This window comes from Canis lupus, chromosome 35 (assembly GCF_011100685.1).
Source record: "Canis lupus familiaris isolate Mischka breed German Shepherd chromosome 35, alternate assembly UU_Cfam_GSD_1.0, whole genome shotgun sequence".
In the NCBI taxonomy this organism is placed as follows: Eukaryota; Metazoa; Chordata; class Mammalia; order Carnivora; family Canidae; genus Canis; species Canis lupus.
This window is the reverse complement of record NC_049256.1, coordinates 15,744,108-15,766,303: the sequence shown is the minus strand read 5'-3', so window position 1 is coordinate 15,766,303 and position 22,196 is coordinate 15,744,108. Positions and strand designations below refer to the sequence as shown.

General features: G+C 43.8%; 1 long non-coding RNA gene across 2 annotated transcripts in view; it reads right to left on the bottom strand.

The window, feature by feature from the left end:
* Window positions 1-11,833: 11,833 nt before the first annotated feature.
* Window positions 11,834-22,196, bottom strand: part of LOC106558255 — a 48,620-nt gene continuing 38,257 nt past the window's right edge. Inside the window, exons 5-6 of one of the 2 annotated variants that reach the window (XR_005384355.1) lie at window positions 21,084-21,313; window positions 11,834-12,199 (exon numbers count right to left, since the gene is read on the bottom strand). This is a non-coding gene — a long non-coding RNA (uncharacterized LOC106558255). Of the gene's footprint in view, window positions 12,200-15,945; window positions 16,848-21,083; window positions 21,314-22,196 lie in introns of those variants that run through there. The other variant, XR_005384353.1, reaches the window with a different exon arrangement.

Below are 22,196 nucleotides of genomic sequence, written 5' to 3'. Positions count from 1 at the left end.
ATTAAGGATGCAAAATTAAACACAGACCCTATCCTCAAAGCATGCATGTTGGGCAAAGCACTAAGAATTTTGTCCCTTGTGAAAGAAATGTCAAAGAAGATACATACACACACATTAGCAGGTAGAAAGGGGGGATCCCCAGGCTCTACTCAACTGAGGGTTAGCCAGGAACTGCTCTGGTCTTGAGCCTGACAGCAGGTTGCAGACACAGTCCCAAATTCTTTTGCTCCAAACCCTGTTTTACCCATCCCTCAGCCCTGATGCTCACAGGTGCCAAGGACCTAGAAAGTCAGCCCCCTCACCTTTTTTTCCCCTTCCCTTCTAACTTTCATTTGTTTGTTCTTCCATTGGTTCATTTATTCATCCATAGAGTACTTATAGTGCTCCCCTCTCTCTGCACTCTCCATTCCATGAATCCTATGAATCCTTGCAGGCCTCCTGAGCTAGCAATGTAGAGCTTCTGTTGCCTTGAGCCCAACAGTCCTCACATAGGAAAAGCAGGACAAGGCGCAGGAGGTGGGGTGGGGGGACTGACCATAAGGGAAATCCAGAAAACTTGAGACAAGGCAAAGGAAGCCGGATTACCAGGCTCTGGCCTCTGTTATTACAAAATGCTGTCATTTTGTGTGCATGTGCATAAGATAAGGGAGTAAGGGCTTCCAAACAGTGTCTAGAATCTAGAGAATTTGGGGCATTTATGATTCTAGATATACAGATACAAAGAGAAAAATTATAAAACTAGTGTGATTGTTTAACACAGGATGGCTTAATGGCAAGGTTATGCTGGGAATCCGAAGGCATGAGGTTTAGTTTCAGCTTTTTGTGACCTTGGACCAGTCATTTGGGTAGGCCTCACTTCTTTTGTGAAAAAAGGAACTGACCTAGATGTGCCCGAAAGACCCTTCCAAATTTAACATTCTATGATTATATACCAAACAATATTAATCTTGTTAATCTGCAATCACGCCAATTTTATACATGGTTAATGTCGTTGTAAATTTTTAGCACAGCAGTAAATTCTTAGTGCATAAACTACGGACATGGTTTATGCAGTGTTCTTAGACTCATAGTATATAAACAGACACCCTTACCAGAAACCTAGAGAGGGAGAGAGGAAGGAGACAAACTATAGTCACAGCTTATGCTATGGACCCTCTGTGTGGATCAGTATCTTTGAAGATGAGACTAGGGTCCCAGTCGCTGGGGGAATCCATAACTCTTAAGCAACCTAGGATCCAAACTGAGTCCCCTGGGATTCTCTCAAACCAGGAGGAAGGAGCGAGGCTTTCTGAAGTTACTACAGAGTCAATCCTTAGAGATTTCTCAGCCACGTCTACATGCCTGCAGCTGTGCCAGACTTTCCCAGGTGTCAGACATGGATGATCAGAATCACATTCCTTACACTTACAAAGTACCTAGCACTTACCTAGCAAAGTATCTATCACATAGTAGAGAAATTGCTTCTTAAATAAATGAATGGAATTTGGCACTGTGCCAATTATCATTTTGTTCACAAATAATTCTCTGCATCTGGAGTGCTCTTTCAAATAGGTCAGCTCCCACCAAGTATTTGCAATTACAGAGGAAGTGAAACTGTTTGACAAGTGGCATTTAAAAGATCTCCATTTTGCTTTCCAGCCAGCACTTGTCTTACAAAATGTCCAAAGAAGAGAGGACGCAATGAGAAATTACTGAAATACTTCAGTAATGGAACATGCCCAGACATTTTCATATGATAAGCCTAAAACTCAAGACCAGTATAGATACATTCACCTGACAAACAGTATTTGTCTGCTGCTATTATGGACTGAATGGTGTCACCCCTCCTCCTAAAAATTAAAGTGTCGAAGCACCACCCCCCAGTACTTCAGAATGTGTTTGTACTTGGAAGTAGGGTCTTGAAAGACGTAACTAAATTAAAATGAGGTCATTGGGGTGAGCCCTAATCCAATATTACTGGGATCCTTATAAAAGAGGAAATTTGGACAGAAACACAAAAGAGGGAAGACCATGAGGGGAAGGAGAGAAGGCAGCCATCTTACAAGCCAACAAGAGGTTTCTGAAGATACCAAATCTGCTGACACTGTGGTCTTGGACTTTTTTTTTTTTTTTTTTAAGATTTTATTCATTAGAGAGAGGGAGAGTGAACAATAGTGGAGGAAAGAGGCAGAGGGAGAGGGAGAAGCAGACTCCCTGCTGAGCATGCTATGAGGCTTGATCCCAGGACCCTGAGATGAACTGACTTGAACTGAAGGCAGATGCTTAACCATCTGAGCCACCCAGATGCCTCTGGTCTTGGAGTTTAAGCTTCCAGAATCATGGTGAAACAAATTTCTGTTGTTTAAGTACCAGGTCTTTGCTACTTTGTAATGGCAGTACCAGCAAACTAATATTGTTGCAAATTAAACTTTTGATATAGGAAATAAAACTGGCCAGTGGCCATAAGGATCTGATATTGAGTTGTTTTTCTAGTAACAGGGATAGGTTAACGATGTGGATTTATTCTCACACACTTCCCATGAGACATGAATGAGCAAAATTGTCTTTCTGGGGGACATGAGTGTGGGGAGTGCGGTGGGGGAGGGCTAAGAGATGAAGCTTCTCACTTTTCAGTATTGTGGCCCAAAGACAGGTCCAATATTTACAGCCGGAACAAGGACTTAAGAAAACTACATTGTTCCTCTCCAGCTTTCATGCTAGGTTTCTACTTTTCATCCTAAGAACTAGCACCATCCGTTGGCTTTTGTAGGGCTTTTTATCTGCTAAAGAATAGGAAAAAAGAGTTTCAAAAGATAGAATTACTTTCTCTGCCTAAAAATGTTCTTTTCCTACGCCAATTTTTAAGTGAAGAAACAGCCAAAATATTTGATTTTGCTGGTTTAGTAAATGGGTTTGTACTGTAATAGAATATTATTTAAGCACAATTTAAATTTTTATAATAGTTGACATAATTTGCAAAGCCCAATGTGTATGGCCTTCACATCCCCCAAAGTAATTGTTATTTATCTACAGCCCAAATTATTATCTAGGTGAAGAGAGGCACTTAATAAAATATCTCCTTTCTCAAACCTGTGGTCAAGGTTGATCACAGATCATTTCCTGCCCTTTAGGTAGTTAACTGGCTTGCATAGTTAGAGTTCTACTATTAGAATATCATTCTTGAAAAGGAAAGAAAATTTATCCCTTTGGGACAAGGCACTCCAAGATCTAGGGATCTATTTTTAAATGAAAGTTCTACGAAAGAGTTTTAAAACCATTATTAATCATTAATACATTAGCATGAATTAAGTATTAGAGATTAGCAAGCCAGACTCTTCTAGCAAGGTCTAAGGAAACAAAATGAGGAAGTGTCGATAATGTATGTAAGGCTCTTACCTTTAGAATAGGCAAGAATCTTTAGGGCACTTGCTTGAAATACAGATTCCTGGCCACTAGCCTAGAATTCTTCTTTAATAGGTACAGAGTGGGGTTTAGGAATTTGCATTTGAACAAGCACTCTGGGTGTTTCTTCTGCTGTAAAGATTGTTCTGTACAGTTTTGAGAAATACTGGCTTACATGATGCCCCTCTGGCCTTCTATCATGCATCATCCAGAGCTTTCAAAAATGGATTTCCTCATTTAGTCCTCTAGAAAGATCCCTGGCTTTTCATGTCCCCAGGATCACAATTATTCCCTATGGACCAGGCATAATAAAGTGACCAGAAATGTGTTGCTTACTGACACCTGACAGCATCTGGTTCTGTATGAACTAGCATCTAAATTCTAGAACCTCTTGTACTCTGGTTAGACTCAATGACAAGAGGGTAGTCTGTACCAGATACAGAGTCAAAGTCAGGTTCTGCCTGGGGAAGCTTAGCCCAACGTTAGCTATTTGGGGAAAGAAACAAGTGTTTGCAGAAGTAGGGATTTAAGGAACCCAGAAAGAGAAAGTAAATGAATGCCAGCAATTTCTTTTAGGTGAGTCCTGCTTTATAGCCAGTTTTTGTTCTTTCTACTTATACTTTTCTGGAAGGTACACTGTATTAAAAATAACTTTTATGGGATGCCTGGGTGGCTCAGCGGTTTAGCGCCTGCCTTCAGTCCAGGGTGTAATCCTGGGGTCCCAGGATGGAGTCCCATATCTGGCTCCCCCTACAGGGAGCCTGCTTCTCCCTCTGCCTGTGCCTCTGCCTCTCTCTCTCTCCCTGTGTCTCTCATGAATAAATAAATAAAATCTTTAAAAAAATACCTTTTATATCTCAGCTTACATTTCAATAAAATGAAGAAGGCATCACATGCTCTAATATGGATTTTGATGAGGGAAAAATATTGGAAGTATAAAAACCAACGGAAAGGAAAGCAGTAAAGAAACACAGGTATTAAAAAAAAGAAAGAAAGAAACACAGGTATCATTGTAGATGATATCCTTTAGCAGGTGATACAGATACATTCCTGAAATTTTGACTATGAAACAGATTCTGCACAATTATCTTTTCCTAACTTCTCATTAGAAAACTTTAAATGCGTTCTTTTGGAAAATGACTTTAGTAGAAACTTTTACAAACAGACTCCTCATATCTAACATCTAAGTAACCCAGCCACCATTCTACACACTATGGTCTGCTATCCTAAAATACACACAACCATTCCTTTCCTCAAAACCTGAGATTGTGCCCTAAGTCATTAAAAATGTGTATAATGACCCACAAGACTCTCACTAGGCCTGGCATCAAGTAAGCAGAACAGGTGCTTTGCCACCCTTCTGTCAACACCTTCACGCTAAAGACCAGCCCAAGGGACTCTTCGTTTGCCATTCCTATACTCTGATTCCTCAGCTAGAAATTCACCAACTCCAAACTACCACTTTCTTCACATTTCCTCTTTGCTTCGTGCTACTTCGAAAGTGATTTAAAAATAAAACACTTTGCGGGCACCTGGCTCAGTTGGTGAAACATGGGACTCTGACCTCAGTGTTGTGAGTTTAAGCCTCACATTGGGTATAGAGATTACTTTTTTAAAATCTTTTTTTTTTAAGATTTTATTTATTTATTCATGAGAGACACTGAGAGAAAGGCAGAGACACAGGCAGAGGGAGAAGCAGGCTCCATGCAGGGAGCCCGACATGGGACTGGATCACCGGTTTCCAGGATCACGCCCTGGGCTGAAGGCGGCGCTAAACTGCTGAGCCACCCAGGCTGCCCTGTTTTTATTTCTTTTATGTTATTTTTTAAATATTTTTAAAAAGTAGGGACGCCTGGGTGGCTCAGTGGTTTGGTGTCTGCCTTTGGCCCAGGGCGTGATCCTGGAGTCCTGGGACCAAGTCCCACATTGGGCTCCCTGCATGGAGCCTGCTTCTCCCTCTGCCTATGTTTCTACCTCTCCCTCTCTGTCTCATGAATAAATAAATAAAATCTTAAAAAAAAAATGCTTTTAATCCCCTTACTGTCCTTCCTACAAAAGCTACTCTACGACAATCAAGAGTACAGCTCTCCCTCCTTCTAAACCCCAGCTTTTGTGGTTTCTATCTAACTTTTCTCTCAACATCTCATATTTCCAGAGCACAAAGCCATATGTGGCTACCACTAGTGGCTACCATTTTCAACAGCGCAACTCAGTAGATTGAAGCATGAAGGGGTTCTGGAGCCAAAATTCATGTATGATAGCCATGACCAGGAAATGTGGGATCCAGGTAAGAGTCCACTTTTTGGTTTGTCCAAGACTTTCCTGATATTAACACAGAGAGTCCACATGCTGGAAAACCCTTCAGTGCTACACAGACCATCAAGGCTGGTCGACCCAGCTTAGAAGGACATTCAAGAATGAAAGTTTCATGAAGGCAAAGCTCTTATTCCATTCTCTCTCTCTCTCTCTCTCTCTCTTTAAGCTTTATTTATTTATTTAGTCATGAGAGACACAGAGAGGCAGAGACATAGGCAGAGGGGGAAGCAGGCTCCCTGTGGGGAGCCTGATGCAGGACTTGATCCCAGGACCCCGGGATCACAACCTGAGCCAAAGGCAGATTCTCCAACACTGAGCCACCCAGGTGCCCCCCACCTTGTTACATTCTTTTTTTTTTTAATTAAAGATTTTGTTTATTTATTCATAGAGACACAGAGAGAGAGAGGGAAAGAGGCAGAGACATAGGCAGAGGGAGAAGCAGGCTCCATGCAGGGAACCTGACATGGGACTCAATCCCAGGTCTCCAGGATCGCACCCCAGGCTGCAGGCCCTGCTAAACCACTCTGCCACCAGGGCTGCCCCACCTTGTTACATTCTTGACTGCATATCCAAATGAAGGGCAGAACAAACCCTCAATGAAAATTTCAAGAATGACATCCCATGAATGTCTATGGACCAGAGACTGTTCTCCTTGTACCCATTCCTCTGAATGCGGGAGAGGGAAGACAGGACATAAATCCCAGACGTCAGCAGCCACCATCATATGTGCGGGCTCTCTCTGGTCCACAAAGGAGTCTTTCTTCCAATTGACTTACCTTTCCAAGGACTCCCAGGAAATTCTTCCAGTTCTTGCCAGTCTCGGCCAAAAGCACGAGTCTCGGTGCTTTGGCTGACATGGAGACATGGAGGCCAATCTCTCCAGGCTGTGATTTTAAAGCCAGCTGCAGTGGAGAATCATGGGAGTGGCACAACTTCCAAAATCCAAGGTTAATAGGCTGTGAATTGCTACTTTCTCCGCACATTGTCTGTGCTTCAGCAGTTTCTTTAACCTACTGTCATTCAAGTCAGGAAGGAGAAGAAAGTGGGACTAGCACCAGCTGCGAGGGGGCAGCTGACAACAATACCCTCTCTTACCGAATGCCCCTCCCCTCCCACCCCACTGGCCCCCCAAAAGCGCTAGGTATTCAAGTTATACAGTAGATGTTTATATAGCCTCCACGATGCAAATTCAAATTTATATCCAAGTCATTAGGGCCAATTACTCACCTTTGGGTCCTGTAATATCATTTGTTCCCTGCCAAACTGATTGCTTTTCCTGTCACAAATATGATAAATCCTGCGTGGTGCTGCTCAATCACGTTTACACTGATACAGATTGTTGTGGGGTTGGGACGAATGAATGAATGAATGGACAGTCATGAGGTGTAGCTCTCACGGATGATTCTTCCCATTTGAAAATCATCCAGTCCCACTTAGGGAAACATTTACTTGGGAGGTACTAGGATGAATCCTGGGAATATTTATTTCCTTTAATTTAGCCAAGACTTGAAAGAATGCAAATATTTTCTTTTGCATTCAAGACTTGAAAGAATGCAAATATTTTCTTTTGATTTTTGTCTGTTAAGGATCTGGTTTTCCTTCCTCCCCCAAACTTCCATAGATGTATCGATTTATACTCAGGGTATAACACTGTGCTACGATTTGAGGAAGTTCAAAAAACAATGATGAAATAGTCCCTGCCCTGTGGTAGATTGCAGTCTGCTGGGAAAAAAAAAAAAAAAAAAGACAGGCACACAGGGGAAAAGTACCAAAGGACAATGTTCAGTTGTGTCCGCAATTAGGTTCCAAAATGGCCCAGTGCAGGGGTTCTCCACGTGCTCTTTCCTGGACCAGAAGGGTCAGAATGAGCTGGAATCAGACTGACCAGAAATTGGGGGGCGGTGCCCAGCTTTGCAGCTATCCCTCTAGGGAATCCTGATGCTCAGCCAGGTTTGAGAACCTCTGGTCTGGATTGTTTTGGTCAGAAGAGGTTGGGAGAGTGATGCGGAAAATAGAAAGGCACAGGAACAGACTTTGGCCTGCCAGCTCCAATCTGGACTTAGATTTCCCAGATAAGCAAGTAAATCTCTGTATAAATAACTCTCTTTACAACTCTTGTTTTTGGGTTGTTTTGTTTTAAGATTTTATTTACTTATTTGTGAGAGACACAGAGAGAGGCAGAGACATAGGCAGAGGGAGAAGCAGGCTCCCCACAGGGAGCTCGATACAGGACTCAATCTCAGGACCCCAGGATCACAATCTGAGCTGAAGGCAGACCCTCAACCACTGAGCTACCCTGGTGCCCCATGTTTGTTTTCTTTTTCTTTTTTTTTTTTTTAAGATTTATTTTTATTTATTTATGAGAGGAGAGAGACAGGCAGAGGGAGAAGCAGGCTCCATGCCAGGAGCCTGACGCGGCCCTCGATCCCGGGACTCCGGGATTGCGCCCTGGGCCAAAGGCAGGCACGAAACCGCTGAGCTACCCAGGGATCCCCTTCTTTTTAAAATTGCTTGTGTTAATAGATATTTATTTGTGATGGTCTTAGCTCCTTTCATTAGGATGCAAGCCCCATAACCAGAAACCTTGCTTCCACTTCTGTCCCTACTCTCGAAGATATGTTAAAGTAAAAGCTGACCGCATTCCTTGTGGTCCCTGGATTTTGTATTTCTCCATGATTTGTTAAATATATATTAAGGGCCTGTAATGTGTCTGATATTGATATGGAAGGGAATAAAAAGTCACGTAAGAAATTACCTTTGCTCCTAATAATTTACTTGGAATAAAAATATGTCCTCCAGAAAAAATTAAATAACAGCACAAGGTGGCCCATGGTTAAGTATAAAGAAAGATGTAGATTTGATTAATAAATGCCAGAGGATTTGGAACAGAGGGAGAGATCCTGCCGTTTCAGAGGGGCAGGGCTCAAGCAGGAATTTCCAAAAGGCGTGAGAGATGTGGAAAGAGGAAGGTAGAACAAAGGGACTGGGTGGCCTGTAGCTCTGATCTATAAATTCCTAAGTATTCCGGAAGTCTGGGGTCCAAGAGCCCTGCTACAGAGAAGCCTCCAAAGGGGGAAATGGGTGGAGTAGAGAATGGAGTGTATGTTAGCATCTGCAGAGCCATGCCTGCCAGCTTCACTTAGAACTTTCCCCCTAAGTGTTGCTTTGTTTTGTTTTGTTGCTTTGAGGGCAGGGCAGATAATGAATAGAGTAGACGGAGATCCTTGTGCAGAAAGAATTGGAGGCGTGAAGGAAAACAAAAATGCTCGAGGGGCTCTTGCAACAGACTTAGACATCCAAATCCATTTATGGGTGCTCACTCTGATATCCTGTGTGACAGGGAGAGGGCTCTTCCCTGAAGGAGCTCACTGTCTGGTGATGGGAGACAGACTATTCTAACACAGTGCCCATGCATACTAACCATGGAAGAGTTGGGGATGCCCAGGCTGAGCTATCAGGGAAGGCTTTCAGGAGGTGGGGACACCTGATAGTACAAGTTGAAGGACTAAGTGGAGTTAGCCAGCTGCAGAAGTTGGGGGACCAAGATGAAGCCAGAGGGACAGAGCATGCAGTGGGCGTTGCAGGAACTGCAAACAGATTGGTAAGCGTTTGCAGAGGTGGACAGTAGCACCTGACCCAAGGTAAGTCCTGGGGAAATGGGCAGGAGCTTGATCTTTAGGGATTTAGAGAAGGGAAGCTTAGGGCTTATTTAGAAGCTGTAAGGGGGGCGCCTGGCTGGCTCAGTCGGTAGAGCAGGTGACTCAATCTCCATGCTGTGAGTTCAAGCCCCATGTTGGGTGTGGAGCCTACTTAAAAATAAATAGATAAATAAAAAGATAAACATTTAGGAGTTTGTAGCAGCAATGTCCACAATAGTCAAACTATGGAAAGAGCCCAGGTGTCCATCGACAGATGAATGGATAAAGAAGATAATGTGGTATACATATACAGTGGACTACTACTCAGCCATCAAAAAAAAAATCTTGCCATTTGCAATGATGTGGGTAGAACTAGAAGGTATTATGCTAAGTGAAATAAATCAATCAGAGAAAGACAATTATCATATGATCTCATTCATATGCAAAATTTAAGAAAATAAAACAGAGGATCATAGGGGAAGAGAGGAAAAAATGAAGCAAGACAAAATCAGAGAGGGAGACAAACCATAAGAGACTTTTAATCATAGGAAACAAACTAAGGGTTGCTGAAGGGGAGAGGGGTGGGGGGATGGGGTAACTGGGTGACAGGCATGAAGGAGGGTATGTGATGAAATGAGCACTGGGTGTGATATAAGATTGATGAGAAAAAAGATTGATGAGGGATGTCTGGGTGGCTCAGTGGTTGAGCATGTCTGCCTTGGCTCAGGTCGTGATCCTGGGGATCTGGGATTGAGTCTGCTTCTCCCTCTGCCTATGTCTCTGCCTCTCTCTCTCTGTGTCTCTCATGAATAAGTAAAATCTTAAAAAAAAAAAAAAAAAAAGACTGGTCAGCCGGGGTGGCTTAGCGGTTTAGGCTGCCTGCAGCCCAGGGCATGATCCTGGAGACCCGGGATTGAGTCCCACGTCAGGCTCCCTGCATGGATCCTGCTTCTCCCTCTGCCTGTGTCTCTGCCTCTCTCTCTCTCTCTCCTCTCGGTGTCTCTCATGAATAAATAAATACAAAATCTTAAAAAAAAAAAAAAAAAAGACTGATGAATTGCTGACCTCTATGTCTGAAACCAATAATATACTATATGTTAATTAATTGAATTTAAATAAAATTTAAAAATAAGAAATGAAGTACTGATATATGCTGCCACCTGTATGAACCTTGAAAATATTAAACTAAATGAGACAAGCCAGTCACAAAGGCCACCTGTCATAGGATCCCACTTACATGAAATGTCCAGAGATAGATAAATCCCTAGAGAAAGAAATAGATTAGTGGTTGCTGGGGGATGGGGAGAATGGAAACGGATAGTGACTGCCATGTAGGGATATTAAAAATGTTCTGGAATTAGATACTGGTGATGATTGTAAAATTCTGTGAATATACTAAAATTCATGGAATTGTACTCTCTGAATCGTCTGGTATGTAAGTCATATCTCAATAAAGCAAATAATAAAGAAAAGAAAAAAGTTTAGGAGTAAAAGGAAATCTTTGGGGTGCCTGGTTGGCTCAGTCAGTAGAGCACATGACTCATGATCTCAGGGTGATGAGTTGGAGCCTTGCATTGGGTGTAGAGATTACTTAAAAGTAAAATATTTTAAAAAAAGAGAGAGAGAAAGTTAGAAGCTGTTAGAGAGGGGCACCTGGGTGGTTCAGTTGGTTGAGTGTCAACCTTCGGCTCAGGTCATGATCTCGGGGTCCTGGGATTCGAGTCCCACATTGGGATCCTTGCTCAGCGGGAAGCCTGCTTCTCCCCCTCCTTCTCCCTGCAGTTCTGCTTATGTTCTCTCTCCCAGTCAAATAAAGAAATAAAATCCTAAAAAAAGAAGCAGCAGCAGCAGCAGCAGCAGCTGTTAGAGAGTGTGACACACCAGGACAGCAGTTTGAAGGGGGCACTCTGATGGGGGTTGAGAGGAGGGAATGTAGAGGGGTGAAGGGTGAAAGGCTAGACCCTGGGGAGGAGAGGAAAACTATGGCAATGTCACAAAGTCTTGGAGTAGACAAGCAAGACTTGGTGACAATGGTTCTATGGACAATGGACAGGGAATGGTCAAGATAAAAAACAAACGGGCATCTGGCCAGCTCCGTCAGAAGAGCATGCAACTCTTGATCTCGGGGTTGTTTGAGCCCCACACTGGGTATAGACATTACTTTAAAAAAAGAGATAAACAAACACACCTCAGTTTTTTAAGCTTGGGCAGCACAGAGAGTGCTGTTACTGTTGGGAGAAAAAGGAAGTTAGGAGGGGAAACCGGTTTTTGGAGGGGAAATTAGGGGTGGGGAAAAGATGATTATTTCAGTTTGGGGACACGTTAAGTTTTCTCTCTCCAGCTGCCCTGTTTGGTTTCTGTAGTTGTTCCTTTTTCCCTTAAAACTTAGTTTCAGTGCTTAGAGGAAAAAAAAAAAAAGCCCAGTTTTGTATCTTGCACAAGATCTAGGTGCATCTATTTTTATAACCTCAAACTACCCAAGAGCCTCAGGAATCAATAGACAACTGAGTTGCTCCAGATTTTAAGTGCCTAGAGCCAAGGTGAGGAGGTGCATGGAGAGAGGCTGTTTCATTCTTGTTATCTCTGGCCGCAGGTAAAGGGAGGCTTGGGAACCTCGATTGGCTAGAGTTTTGTTTTTCTGAGAAGTCCTTACTCCAAGAATCGGGGCTTCCCGATGGACCTGTCTGACTAGAATCACAGGTCTCTCATCCTGGACCATCCTGGCTCAGCATCCTAAAGAAAAAGCTTTCAAAACAGACACAGATTCTTCCTCTCTCCAGGGACAGGAGGCTTTCCACAGCCTCCTAGACATTCACTTACCTCAAGTATTTCAGAATCCTACTCCGGCTGGTGGCTGACGCTACCTGTCAGACAGAAAATAGGTCAGCCTGACTCTCCTGATCACTGAAGTGGAGAAAGCCCCAAGGTGTGGGGTCAAGGCAGGACAGAACAGCCTGACTGACCCTGGCTTCTCTCCATTCTTGGGTGGTGCAGGGGACGTGTGTGTGTGTTGGGGGGGGGGGGTGGCTAGAGCAGAGCCAGCTAGAGTGGGGCCAGCTGACCTATCTGCCTCCCGAAAAAATCTTTCAAGCTACCAAAAATCTTTCAAGCTACCAGCCGTGCTGCCTCTTAGACTCTCACAAATATGCAGAGTATCCCTGACTAGCCTCTTCAAACACAATACATTTAACTGTGATTTTTTTTTAATTTTATTTATTTATTCATGAGAGACACAGGGAGAGGCAGAGACACAGGCAGAGGGAGAAGCAGGCTCCATGCAGAGAGCCCAACGTGGGACTCGATCCCGGGATCACACCCTGAGCCCAAGGCAGATGCTCAAACACTGAGCCACCCAGGTGCCCCTCTGTTTATTTTTAATGATTTTATTTAATTTGACAGAGACAGAGAGAGAGAGAGAGAGAGAGAGAGAGATTGAGCATGCACAGAGGCAAAGGGAGAAGGAGAAGCAGGTTCCCAGCTGTGTAGGGAGCCCAGTGTGGGGCTCTATCCCAGGACTTCAGGATCATGACCTGAGCCGAAGGCAGACGCTCAACTGACTGAGCCACCCAGGTGCCTCTTAACTAATTTCTTGAAGTCAAAATAATCCTACCCGAGTGACTTCCTTAGCAGGAACGGAGCTCTGCTAAGAGGAAGCTTTCTAGGAATCAGAACGACTTCCTTAAGCTGGATTTTGACAGGGGTAAGGGGAGCTACTCTGAGATCAGCAAAGAGCCCTGGTGTTATTTTTTTTTTTTTTTTTTAAGATTTATTTACTTATTTTGAGAGAGAGTGTCCAAGGGGTCAAGACAGGCAGGGACAGAATCTCAAGCCAACTTTGTGCTAAGCACGGAGCCTAACTCAGGGCTTAATCTCATAACCTTGAGATCATGCCCTGAGCCAAAACCAAAAGCCAGATGCTTGACCAACTGTGCCACCCAGGTGACCCTCTGGTGTTATTCTTAACTCCTCTCTTCATTCTTCTCTTGATCCCAACTGCCGTTGACCTGATTCTTCCCTTGTAGAGACCCCTTCACTTCTCTCCATCTTTACCTCTAGCCTAGCCCTTCAGTTCTCATCTATTCCTCGATGACACCCTCCAAACTGGCCTTCCTACCCTCATTTCTGCCTCACTCCAGGCCATTCTCTGCAGTGAAGAGAGATTAGTCCTCCCAATCGGCAAACGTGGTTCTGCCCTGAGGTGGGCTGTCTGCAAAGGTGGCCACCAGCAGTTACTTTAATCCTCATATGAATGGAAATCTCATAGAGGTGGAATCTACTTCCTTTCTCTTAAATCTGGGCCTTACAATTTGCTTTTACCAACAGAATGTACTAGAAGTGATATTGAATGTGAATTGAATGTGGTAGAAGTAATATTCTGGGATTTCTAAGCCTGCTGGGTAAGAGCCCAGCTTCTGATTTCCTTCTCTTGGGGATCAGCTGCTGTGGACAGAAGCTTGGGCCAGGTTACCAGATGATAAGGGACTAGATAAAGAGACAGAGGACCAGTCGCCCTCCTGCTGCATATCTGCAGCACCAAATATGCAACTAAGGCCATGGGAACATTCTAGTCCTAGGGATGGTGGATTCTCCAGTCCACCCTGGAGACACCACCCTGGCCTGCACCACAGGGAGGAAAGGAGATACATCCCGGTCAAGCCCTGTCCAAATCTCAGAATCAGAAGCAGATAAATAAATGAGTGGTGTTGTTTCAAGCCACTAAGGTTTGGCATGGTTACATAGCAGTAGGTAGCTAAAACATGTCCTGCTCTTCAGATAAAGTCAACTTCCTTTATTTTATTTTTTTTTTAAAGATTTTATTTATTAATTCATGAGAGAGACACACACACACACACAGAGGCAGAGACACAGGCAGAGGGACAAGCAGGCTCCATGCAGGGAGCCCAACGTGGGACTCGATCCCAGGTCTCCAGGATCACACCCCGGGCCGAAGGCAGCACTAAACCGCTGAGCCACCAGGGCTGCCCAAGTCAACTTCCTTTAAAACAGTGCAGACCCACTCCTTACATCTTCAGCTTAATGGTCATCACCCCATCTAGTCTTCCAGAGGCCTTTGCATGCTTATACCACATCTCCTTCCTCTTTCTTAAGCTCACCCTGTCATCCATCAGCTTCCTTCTCCCAGGAAATACCACTTCATCCAGGGAGTCTTTGATTCCAGGAGACCATGTTGAGGGGCTTATTGGGCTTTCTGCTGCTTTCTGTTCTATCACACCAAGCAAAAGTACTTTGGGGACTCATGGATAGGGCTACCGATTGGCAGTAGTGGTAGTTTGCCCCACCTCTCTGCCCAACTCACCTCCCCAGAGAGGCCAGAGAGGCTCCTTGGTTGGAACCAAAGACTATCCATTTAACCAAAGAGCTCAGCTCTGGAGCTTGGATTAGAGCCTCTGATTGTTTGATTAATCAATTAACTTTTTAAAACTTTTTAAAATTTATTTGAGAGAGAGAGAGAGAGGGAGAACACAGGAGAGGGAGAGGGACAAGCAGACTCCCTGCTGAGTAGAGAGCTCAATGTGGGGATCAGGATCACGACCACAGCAGAAAGCAGATGCTCAGCCAACTGAGCCACCCAGGCACCCCATTGTTTTTTGTTCTGTTTTTTAAATCAGCCTAGGCACCTAAAACATGGGAGGCACTTGTTCTAGGGCCTGGGTTTATAGCAATCCACCTGGAAGACAAGGACTCTACAGTGGTAGAGCTTATATGCTGGGGAAGAAGACCAACAATAAGATATGGCTTCAATGAAGAAAATGAAGAGAGTAATGTGTGAGAATTGGGATAGAGTCAGAGAAGGTCTTCCCAAGAAAGCGACACTTTGGCCAAGACCTGCAGGAAGGTCCCAGGTATGGGAAATCAGAAAAGCTGGTCCTAGGAGTGGCAAGTGCAAATACAGGCACTTGGGCCACTACAGGCAGAAAGGAGGTTCAGACAACTGGAGTTTATCAGCAAGGGAGAAGGGAGGAAGAGGTAAATTTGTACCTTAAATATGTTAGGGAACAAAAATTCAACTGAGTACATCTTAAACATCTTATTGGCTTGATTCAGCAATCCATGAATCTGTCCACAATCAATCTAGCAGATATGAAGGAACTCCAAGGAGTTGTACAATTGGAGAAGACTTTTTAGATCAAAATGAGCAGAAATAAGGAATTATACTCGGGATTGGCTGATTGGTTAAAGCAAGATTGTTTTCCTTATAGAGAGCAAAAGGAAGTCTTGGAGCTGGGTGAGGTCACTCGTACAGAGCAGACAAGCACTGATTGACCCAGGTCTTCCTTTTCTGGGAGCCATGCATAGGAACAGTTAAGTTTTGGTTTGCTGATGTGTAGTAGGAGCAACTTCATCTTGGGCCCAATCTGGTTACTTTAACAAATGCTCTGGGAAGTCACGGGAAAATTGTACTCAGAGGATTAACATCATCTGACCTATGTTTTTAAAAGACCACTTCGGGGCAGCCCTGGTGGCGCAGCGGGTTTAGCGCCGCCTGCAGCCCGGGGTGTGATCCTGGAGACCCGGGATCAAGTCCCACATCGGGCTTCCTGTATGGAGCCTGCTTCTCCCTCTGCCTGTGTCTTTGCCTCTCTCTCGCTCTCTCTGACTGAATAAATAAATAAATCTTTAAAAAAAATAGTCTTCTTTAAAAAAAAATAAATAAAAAATAAAAGACCACTTCCACCATCCGTCAAAAACTGGATGAAAGGGAAAAGTATCAGCACGGAATTCGGTAACCAGGCCAAAGGGGATGGTAGCTTACATGGGGACAATAACAACAGGAATGGCAAGAAGTGCACAGATTATGAGTCAGAGTGTATTCTGGTGGCTGAGACAACTGGACCCAACAATGGATTGGCTGTTGGGGGACTGAGAGAAAAGAGGAATCAAAGATGACTCATTGGAATGCCTGGGTGGCTCAGTCGGTTAAGCATCCAACTCTTGGTTTCTGCTCAAGATCTCAGGGTCCTGGGATGAGGCCTGAGTGGGACTCCATGCTCAGCAGGGCATCTACTTCTCCCTCTGACTCTCCCCCTCCTCCTGCTCTCTCTCCACCTTTTACCTGAAGGGTGGAACAGAGAGGCAAGGAGTACAGAGATGACACTTGTCAACAGTAGAAACATTTCAGAGAAGGATAGTTCATTTCAGTCTTGGAAACAGTCCTATGAAGAACTAAAAACACAGCAAGACAGAAATTAGAGCCTAAGGGTGGGGCAGGTAAGGAGATGACTTCTTTGGGAAGGTTGAGGATGACAAGAATAGTTTAGAATTTAGGTAACTATTGTTTTTTCTTTCCTTAATTATTTTATTTTTATTATTTATTTTTTTACTAGGCTCCATACTGGTGCAAAGCTTGAACTCACGATCCTGACTGAGATCAGACTCAAGCTGAGATCTAACGTCAGGTACTTAACCAACTGAGCTTCCCAAGTGCCTTGATAACCATTGTTTTTTTCTGAAAGCAGTCCCAGGCTCTACCTGTGGGCAAAAGGAGAGAACCTACAAGAGAGAAAGGAGGAAGAAGGGAAAAAATGGGGGTTGTGAATATTTTTGTTTTTGTTTTTTAAGATTTTATTTATTTATTCATGAGAGACACAGAGAGAGGCAGAGACATAGGCAGAGGGAAAAGCATGCAGGGAGCCTGATGCAGGATCCGATCCCGAGACTCCAGGATCACACCCTGAGCCGAAGGCAGACCCCCAACCACTGAGCCTCCCAGGCATCCCGATATTTTTCTTTTTGGATAATGTGCTGCTTCTCATGAAACTAGGTATTTTGGAGGGTTTTTTGTTGTATTTGTGTGTGTGTGTATGTGTGTGCACAACAAAGTTTATTTCCTCTGTCACAGATTGTGCTGCCATCTTCCATCTTTTTTTTTATGGAAGCATAATTGACCCACAATAATGTCCTGTGTGCAGCACAGTGATTTGATGCTTGTAGACACTGCAAACTGATGTTTACTGTATTTTGTTTATTGTTTATTTACCTTTGCTAATCTTGGAGATTTCCCCTTCCTTTGGGTTTATATTGTCAGGATATTTGGCGGGGGTGGGGGTGGGGGGATTTTAAGAACTTCCCCTTCCTGTCACCAATTCTTTGAGTTTCTCCTTCAGATGCAAACAAAATCATTTACCATTTGAAAATGTTGTAATTAAACCTAAAAAAGACTTCCTTTATTCTGTGTTGGGGGGCGGGGGCTCAGAGTCATTTACAGACGTGGAAAAGACCCCTTGAGGAAAGGTGGGCAAAGGAGGGTGGGGGGTGGGATGCTAAATTCTGCAGCAGAACAGAACTGAAGCTGGATCAAATCATCAGACATCAAATCACACCCGATTGACAAGAGACAACTTTTTATGGTAAAATGTTAAGTACTTAATATTTTACTTTCATTGTGGTTCATCCCGCTTCATACCCCAGAGCTATTTGTTCTCAGAATAAATGTGCATATGCTTATTAGCTTTTAACAACCCACTGCTTACAGTTAGCAGAGGGGTCAAACTAAACCTGCCTCCCGAATTGAAAAACCCTCATTTGCACATGTGGTGACAAAAACATTAGTTCTCAAACCGAGAGGAAGAGAGGGGGGCTGAAGGGATGATAAGTGAGTGATGCGAACTCAATCCATTTGTTCTTTCGTATACTTTAGATTCCTGTGCCCCTGCGAGTATGGACTCTCTTCCCCCGTGTTTAGATTTGAGACTGGGTTATGACCTAAGAAGTAATCAAGGTAGTTTCAGAACTTAAGCCAAAGTGAAACGCTAGTTGCCACCAAGCCTCCCTTCTGTATCTACCTCTCTCTGGAAATGGTTTTTATTGAGTATTTGGTGGTGTAAGGTCCCAGGAGGTGAAATAACTTAGCCAAGAATTAGTGTTATTTTATTCGTTCTGCTGATACTTGTCTGTTCGAAAGGAAATTTGATTTCTTTTCCTAGACCAGTTACTAATTTTTGGATTCCCTCTTTAAAAAAAAAAAAAAAAAAAGATGGTTTTTTGGGGGCCAACAGCTGAATCATGCGTTTGTAGGAGGTGGACCAGCCAACGCAAGTTGACTAACTGGGCTGTGCTGCTTTTGCGCTTCCAACCACCTTCCAGCAGCCTTTCTCTGGGGATGCGCGGGTGAAAGTCTGAGGCTGAGGCTCGTTTCCAGTTGATGAAATGCTTCGTCATTGCTGTCATCATCAGCCAGGCAGGGGAAGACGCATCTTCAGTAATAAGGCATGACTGTAATTCCTCACCCTCCGGCTATTATTAATCATGATTCATTTCATGAAAGAGGGCATAATAGCCTCTGTAGACCCAAAGCACATCTACACTAGGAGGATTTCAGGTTTGGGCATGTGAGGCCTTTCTGTGTATAAAGCGGGAAATGAATGTATTCTAAGGGAGAGAGGTCTGGCTGCAGCCGATGAGATAGCCAGATCCAGGCTCTTGCCTGGAAAAAGCCTTCTAATCATGAAAAAATAAACTCCCCCTTTATGACTCTCCATTAACAATCTGAATTGATTTGATATTCTGCAGTGATGTTATTTGCGCTTTTTTCACTCCTTAAAGAACTTTTGTTTTTTAAGGAGTGAAAAAAGGCACTTGGGCTATATGCCTTGTCCTGATTTAGCCTGGAATTGTTTGGGACTTTTTCACCCTCTCTAACGAATAACTTCTAGGACTACATAGCTGGAAGAATCTTAGAGATCATCTTGCTTATCCCCTCAGTTCAAAGATAAGGGGAAAAAACAAGATTGATAAGATTTATGGAGACCTGCTCAGGAACACTCCTACAGAATTGAGGCTCGCACCTAGGGCTTTTGGCTTTTAGGCCTGTGTTCTTTCTACTGCAACAGAACTCAAGCTGAGTGTGGGCTCTGGAGGGTTCCCAAGTTCACCAGTCCCGCTGGTGCTCAGTGAGAGGGGTGTCTAAGTACAAATAGAGGACCACCTGGCACATGGGCAATAGGTTGTGTGCTTAGAGGTCAGACTTTGGGGATTCAGAGGACCTGGGTTCAAATGAAGACCATGCCACTGCTTGACTGCACAGTCTTAGGCAAACTGCTTACCTTTAGTGAAACTAAAAACTAGAAAACCGTAAGTTTGTCATCTGTAAAATGGGTCCAATAACATTACCAATGAGCCGTGGCTGCTGTGAAAATTAAGACAACGCATGTCAAGTGCTAAGCCCTGGGTAAGCATAGGTTTGTATTGCTCTTGTCATTAATAAAACGATTTTCTTACTGAGGGTAACAGAAGACCAGACAGTAAAGAGTTGGCTGTTCTCCCACCATGTCTTGGCAGGACATGCTTTCCTTCCTGATAGGTTGGCTTTTTTCTTTTCTTCTTCTTCTTCTTCTTCTTCTTTTTTTTTTTTTTTTTTTTTTGCAATGAAGGTGCTCTGACTTCACCATTCCCAGTTGAGCAGCCATGAGGATGTGCTTGGTGGTAGTTCACCCACTCTTGGGGGAGAGTGTGATGTCAGTTCTTAGGGATCCTCCATCCCCGTAGCTCAGATCAGGCCCATCTTCAGAGAAGTGCGGTTCCCAGGGTTCCTCTCCTCAGCCCTTCTGGTTCCCCTCTTGTCATCTGTTCCTCCTGTTCTTCCTCTTTCTCCTCTTCTTCCTCTGTCTTCCCTTCATGAGTTGCTACCATTCATCTAGGAAAAACTCCAATGTCTTTGTCTAGAGTTTCATAAAAGGAATTTTCTAGGGGCGCCTGGGTGGCTCAGCGGTTGAGTGTCTGCCTTTAGCTCAGGTTGTGATCCCGGGGGTCCTAGGATAGAGTCCTGCATTGGGCTCCCTGCAGGGAGCCTGCTCTCCCTCTGCCTAAGTCTCTGCCTCTCTCTGTGTGTCTCTCATGAATATATAAATAAAATCTTTTTTAAAAAATTAAAAAATAAAAAATAAAAAGAATTTTCTAGTGTGTTTTTATTTTTTTAAAGATTTTATTTATCCATCCCTGAGATCAAAGGTCACATGCTCCACCAAATGAGCCAGTCAGGTGCCAACCCCCTACCTCTCATTTTCTTTCCAAGTGAAACTCCCTCCCAGTTTCTGCTCCCAGGAACACAGGAAGATATGCTAACTGGTGTCCCACCCCTAGGCCTGGGGGGTGGGGTGGGGGGGCACATCTGTGCTGCAGAGGGGAGCAGATGACATCCAGGGTAAGGGCTCAGAAGGGAAGAAATATCTGAGTGCCAACTACATGCTGGGCACTGACCCAGGCCTTAGAGATGTGATTTAATGTAGCCTTCACAACGAAACTGTGATGTAGGTTTTATTACTTCCATTTACTGGCGAAGACTAAGGCTCTGGAAGGTTAAGAAACTTGCCTGAGGTCACTGGGTACCTCAAGAGCAGAGCCACAAATGGCACCCATGCAGTGTGAGTCCAGGGCTCAGGATCCTTCTGTGGCTGTGCCCAGCATTAGCACATGGTAAGGCAGCACAAAGGACCCTGATCCCTTCTCTTAGCCCCAGAAGCCAGAGGCATCTTCACCGATGCTCTGGAATTCTAGCAGAGCAATCAAAGCAAGGAGAATCCTTCAGTATGGTGTGCAGGAGACAGAAATTAGAATCCTTCATTTCACTCTACAGACTGCTTCTGAATCTCCTACCCTGATCAACTCCTCTCCCCACATCCAGTTTCAGCCAAAGAACTAAGCCAAATAAAGGTGAAACTCATAATTATTATTGTAAAGTAATAATTATTATTACAAAGTAATAACAAGATAAAGTTAGCTTGCCCTTACCATGGGAGCTCTGGTGATATGTAACTTTTCAGTCGCATACATGTACACGTTTTCTTGCTTAATATTTGTTCTTCTGTCTGCCTTGCAAAGATCTATCTCCCCTTCTGAGTGTTCTTGTGGGTCTGTCCTCCTGCTGACCCTGAATTTCAAGGAGAAGGCAGATGCTCAGCTGCTGCTCAGCCCTCTGGCTATACTTTGAGCCTCAGAGAGACAAGCAGGTACAGGATTTTCTGCGGAGTTACAAACAGGGAAACAAGAAGTAACTGGGGTTGTATGGGTTCTGCAGCATGGCTATATGGGGTTTGGCTGTCTTCCTGCGCTTTGGCTCAGAGGAAATTATAAATGTTATTAAGCATTTGCTATGTACACTATCTCTTAAGAATTTCATTTAGACCCTTGATATATAAATTCTATCTGGCATGCAGGAAGGATGTTAGTCTCACTTTTTGATGATTTACTATGTGCCAGGCACCATAATAGGCACTTTACATGCATCTATTTCGCAGCTTTCAAGGTAGCCATGATTGTCCCATTTTACTTAGGAGCAGACAGATTCAGAGAGGTTAAGTAACTGGCTTAAGATCACATAGTAGGCACCATGCTATATAGCTCTGGGAAGAAATGGACTTTTAATACCCTGAACCTTAATGTTTTAAGATAGATATCAAAGTTATTTAATATATGTTTCCTCAAAACAATTTAGTGACACAGATGACAATAGTTTCCATCCTAAAACATCCCTCCCTTTTAATTCCTTTTTCTTTCTTTTTTATTTTTTTTAAGATTTTATTTATTCATGAGAAATACAGAGAGGGGCAGAGACATAGGCAGAGGGAGAAGTAGGCTACCTGTGGGGAACCCAATGTGGGACTCCATCCCAGGACCCCAGGATCATGCCCTGAGCTGAAGGCAGGCTCTCAACCACTGAGCCACCCAAGCACCCCTATTCCTTTTTCTCCTCTCTCGACTACCCCTTTCAAGACAAACTTTTTTTTTTTTTTTTAAGATTTTATTTATTTATTCGCAAGAGATAGAGAGAGAGAGGCAGAGACACAGGAGGAGGGAGAAGCAGGCTCCATGCCGGGAGCCCAACGTGGGACTCGATCTCAGGAC